Genomic DNA, 6000 nt, shown 5'->3' on the forward strand with positions numbered 1-6000 from the left:
TTTCACAGATTTAAACTATTAAAAAAAAAAAAAACAAAATCAAATGTCGCTTGTTTGGATATGTGTAAAATTATGCGGAAGGTCCTCTTTGCATTTCAAAAGTATGCAGAAACGTTGGAAGACGGTATTATTCTAACACTGTTTTTGTACCAAGATATTATAAAATATTTAATATAGCAACGAACCTCGAAGCTTTAAACAGAAAGTCAAAATTTTCCTAGATAATGTTTCACCAAATTTTGAAACATTAGCCGACTTGAGTTGTGCAAATATAATACTACATTCACAATGATCTACATACATTTTCGGATTATTTTGGAGATTATAGCGAAAACAGAGAAGGCGGTTCCACTACGATCTCAAAATAATTGAAAAAAGATAGCAAGTTTGATGGGATCGTCCCATTATGGTAAATTTTTGCTGACACTTAAAAAAGATTGTGAACTAAAAAATTATAAAGGAAGAGCTCATAATTGAGATAGAATATATGTTCTCGACATATGTCTCTCTGTTTACTTCGACGTATTCCTATAATCCTATTTTTCAAAACAAGTCATATATAACAAGTAAGAAAGGGCTAAGTTCGGGTGCAACCGAACATTTTATACTCTTGCAACTTGCACTGTTATAAGTAAAATACTATCTCTTATTTTCTTTGGGATAACTCACATATTGACCTGGAAATTCGAAAATTTTTAAATTATGTGAATGGGGGCTAAAGGAAATATTGGTCCGATTCAACCCATTTGACATACAGACATACCATTAATACAGAAGGATTATACCTTAAATTTAGTCATATACTCGTATATCACACATTCACCGACATTTTCGATCAAAATTCAACTATAGGTACCTGAGTCTAAATACTCAGTACCTAGGGCTTGAAAAGTTTTTATTGAATTTGTTCAATTCTATTTCCATGAACTTCAATGATGATTTCGGCTAATTTTTGATGAATTCACGCAGAGCTTCGATGGAATTTCCGGTGATCACGGATTTTGATTAGCCCATATGTTGATCGTCATTTATATCCTCACGACCACTTTGAAAAAACGTAGCACTGGATTCGACATTTCCATTTCATCGTTGTATTTTAACCCTTTGATGCTCTCAGGGGAACTACTTATATCCATTTAAGGTTTGATGTCTGATGGGTCCCAAGTTTTTTGTGTCGGGCTTGTGATAGATCTGGACATCCACAGGGAAAGCGGAAAACGTTTCTGTGGGAAAGTAATGGACAAGTGGAGTGGAAATGCTAGGTATATTAAAAGAAGTTACCTTCTTCTTCTTCCATTCTTACCATGGTACATACTAGGTAGAACAAAGAAATTCGGTTACATCTTTATTGATGATAACGCATGCCCTAGGTTTACCTTCATTTTGTTTGTAAGAAAGTTGCAGCTACTGCTATTTAGCACTTCGTTGCCGTTCTTTTTCACCTACTTCACTTGAATCAAACTGAAGTTGACGCCCCTCCCAAGTAAGATGGATGTCAAATTGCCTGTAGCACTTTTCTAATGATGCAGACACACATTACAATTATTGTGTTCTTCGTCAGCCACTTTGTCGTCCTGGATCTTCAACCCAGTGCGTATACCAAAGCTTTTATTATTTTATTCATTTTATTAACTAGTCCAGTCATTATAGTAAGTTCACCTCGGAATTCGATATACCCTACCATATGTAGGTTTTGAGACAACTTTAGGATGTCAATATACAAGTATTTACAGACATATAAATGGGTATATCGAATTCCGAGATTCTTACCTAATTTAAACTTAAATGACTAGACTAACCACTTTCTTTAACTATTGACAGATCAGCCAGGTATGATCTTATTTTGTGGGAGCCTAATAATGAAATTAGCGCGCCTAAGTTCAGAGTCGATGTTAGTATTCAATAGGGTGGGTCGATTCCGGACTTTTTTCGATTCGGGATTTCTAATAGTGCGGAAAAGTTGCCTTAGTACTTCGTGGTTCCAATGCAACTTTTTGTTTTGAGATCGGATTGCATCTTCAACCTAAACTCCGGCCTTGAAATTTCGGAAATTCGCCTAAAATCGTGAAATTGTCTACCTAGCGCCTGAAATACGCATCTCATGGCAAAATGCATAAAACAAAAGTTATTTTTCACGTCATTTGCTACCGAAATGGTATACGTTATCATGGCCGTAGGACGAACCGTTCCCGAGATACGAGCGAAAAGGCGACGCGCTACAGCGCAAGGTGAAAATCGGCTTGCGGCCACACTTCTTGACGTTGATTTCGCCGAGTGCTATCACTCACATTCATTCACTTACGCCAAAGGACACGTTCGGATAGGTCTCCACACAAATATTTTTTCATCGAGTTCCTTCACTCTTGTCGGTGATTTCGCCGAGTTCTATCACTTACATTCATTTCCCTGCGCCATACGACACGTTCGGACTGGTCTCCACATAAATATTTTTTCATCGAGTTCCTTCACTCTTGTCGTTGATTTCGCCGAGTGCTATCACTTATATTCTCTCAACAGAACACAGAACTCAAAATGTCTGTATCTAAATTTAAATTTAGACAGAAATGTCCTGTGTTTGGCATATATCCGTACAAACTCTCCGAGTCCCAGCTACCCACTTACCAGGATGTTCTTTTGTGTTATCAGTTTGAAAGATTTCGTATAGGGCGACTCCGAGGCGACAACTATGAACCTAGGAGTAAAGAGGTTACAGAAATAGTTGCAAAGAAGGTTGAAAATACTTTCAAAAAGCCATATATTCCGATAGTTTCACACACCAGAGTTGTACAAATGCTCACCACATACCATAAGAAATTTCTGACTCTTAAACAAATGTTTTTAAGGAACCCAATAGGTTTGAGCTCTAAAAGAGACGACTTTTTCCCTTCTGCCGGAAAATTATTTGACATCGCTGCTTATAAATGCATCTATTTTTCTTCTTGCACTTGTCCAAAGGAAAGGAAAGTTCCTATCAATGAACAACCATTTCTCTTGGACCAGAGAACCAGAAGAATTGGTCGCATTGGAAGTGTTTATCTACCTGAAACAAAAAAGATTACAAAGAAAAATGAACGTAAAGAAAAGCTTTCAAAACGTCATTCAACATCAGCTAGAACACGTGACCATTCAGATCAGCCAGACTCTCATACAGACGACAAGAATGTAGGTGCGTCGCACATGGATTCTTCCAAAAACGATGCTGATGATGAATTTTCTCTTCCATCCTCTAAAACCAAACAAAACACACTAGTATTAAAACACACTGCTTTAGCTGCCCAAAGATTTGGAGTAAGGGATAGAGCAGCGGCCTTGATTGTTTCATCTGCTTTTCCGGATGCCAAAAAAGCAGGTTTGATAACGGAGGATCAGGCTAGCTTTGTCACTGACAGAGCAAATGCAAGATTAGTCGGACAAAAAAAAGTGTTGGAGTTAAGCTCCAAAACACCGAAAGTATTGACTCTGTATATGGACTGTATTTTGACGGCCGCAAAGACAATACACTTACACAAGTCAGCGAAGGTGAAAAGTACTACCGCGACTCTGTCAAAGAGGAACATATTTCTCTTATAGCGGAACCTGGTTGTCATTACTTTGGCCACGTCACCTCTCCTTCCGGGTCAGCTGAAGATGAGACGCAAGCTATATGGCAACATTTACAAGACTATTCAGTTGATGTGGAACATCTAGAAGTTGTCGGTGCTGACGGCACCAACACGAACACAGGTTGGAAAGGTGGAATCATTCGGAAACTAGAAGAAAGAATAGGTAGGCCATTACAGTGGTTTGTTTGCTTTTCGAACACATAGATGGTGTCTCAAAGAGTCCAAATACATTCTCTGGCGACATAGGTAAACTGCTCCCTGATTGTGAGAAGTTGCCTGTTGTCAAATTTGAAAGTTTTCCATCCTGCCAATTACCTTCTGAGGTTATTAATCCGACCCAACTTAGCACAGACCAAGCTTATCTCTATAAAATATCAGAAGCTGTTATTTCCGGTCAATGTTCCTCAGATTTAGCGTCGATGCATCCAGGTAACATGTGCAAATCTCGCTGGCTCACCTGTGCAAATAGAATTCTGAGATTATGTATTTCTACTGACAAACCAACAAAGGAAATAAAGATTTTGGTCAGGTACATACTTACAGTTTACTCACCTTTGTGGTTTTCAATAATATTCAACAGTTCAATCAAAGACGGCTCGTGCCATCTCTATGCTGCAATTCAAAGGTCGAGATACTTACCCGCTAAACTCCGCAAGGTTGTCGATTCATCCATTCAACAGAATGCTTTCTTTGCTCTTCCAGAAAACATTCTCCTTAGAATGATTACTGACGATAGAAGTCAGAAAGTTGACACTTGACCGTCTTCTGGCAGCCAGAGAAGCAGACTCTGACACTGTAAATGGAAGGGTTAGATGTAATAAAGTGCCAAACCTGAATTTCAAAGCTAATAATTATTACGATATGATTAACTGGAAGACTATTACCTTGACTGTTCAGTTTCTAATGAAGTACTCATAAAAGGGCTGTCGGGAGACACTGCAGAGGTATGGAAATTTAGTGAATTCCCCTCTCACACCGTGGGAGTCGAGAGAACCGTCAAACTGGTGACAGAGGCATCATCGTTTTATACGCTCTACACTGAAATCTAGGCAACAAGTGCCAAAGTTTAGTACAAAATTTGATTTTATCAATAAATTTGACACAGATTCAGACTAAAACAAGCCTGACATATGGTTGGTTGGTTGGGTTGGGCTTGGGAGGAACCCGAAAAGCAGCTACCTCCACGCGGTGGGTTCTGGGTGACCAATACAGGTTAGCTGAGAGCTGCAACAATTTTTTACGTCGGACTCGTTGAGAGGTCCTGGAGTCCTATACTCTGGTATCAAAATCATCCCATTCAAAGCGTTGATCGTTAAGGGGTTAATAGTTTTTGTTTTCGGTAGGTTTTTTTGTTCTGTTCATTTTTGTTGGTGTTGGTGTTGGTGCGGGTATCGTCACACTCCTATAACAGGAGATGGGCGTAAAACCGAAGTTTTACAACTATTCATACATATCCCCATTGTGAGTATTTTGAAATATGCCTCTTAGGTGGTAAAAGGAATATGTGTTCCAATTTGCGTTGCGCCCATTACTATTACTTACTGTACAAGACGACCAACGCTGTAGAAGCATAAAGTAATAGTTTCCGATAGAAAAATTTAGTTCACACATTGAAGTGCTTAATTAGTGTTTCTGTCCATTTTTTATAGATACAGCTCTTTCTAAGAATAATAGAAATTCAATCTAATCCAATTTGAACCCAAAAAGTCACATGACACATTCAATTGGGTTTTCTTTCATCCTATTTTTATAATTTTTTATTACTTTATTTCTCTCTTTTTGTTTGCATTTGCATTTCTAACCTATTATTATATCGCACATCAACACTACTACGCGAATACTACACTCGACTTTCACTCTCTCGTCTTTGCAAGTATTATATGGAATGGATTTTGAGGAAGAAATCTAATATTCACCATACTGCCATACGGAATAAATTTTCCAATTGAATTGGAAATAACCGAAAACCTTCAAAGAACATTAGCGTTGTACGAATACCTAAACCGATCTACGCTCACACACACATATATACATATACATGGATGTATTTCTACTCACCTACTTCACACTTTGCATGAGAAATTGAACATGAAAATTCCATTAGAACTGAAATGTGTGGACAGCTTTAACCGATGCCAGCGCCACAGATCGATTCAGTTATTACGAGTGTAAAGTATTTAAAGTTTGGCTAAATATAGGGTGGGTCATATAAAATTTTAAATTTCGAAGATAGGGCGTAAAAGATTGAGTGTAGAGTTTGCTGTATGGCACGTAGCGCCGTCCTGCTGGAACCAAATGTTGTCCAAGTCTTCCTCTTCAATTTGCTTGAAGAAAAATTCGGTTAACAATGCGCGATATCGCTCACCACGGCGAACGGCGGTTCCTTCTTCATTTTCGA

This window comes from Bactrocera dorsalis, chromosome 3, assembly GCF_023373825.1.
Source record: "Bactrocera dorsalis isolate Fly_Bdor chromosome 3, ASM2337382v1, whole genome shotgun sequence".
Classification (NCBI taxonomy): domain Eukaryota; kingdom Metazoa; phylum Arthropoda; class Insecta; order Diptera; family Tephritidae; genus Bactrocera; species Bactrocera dorsalis.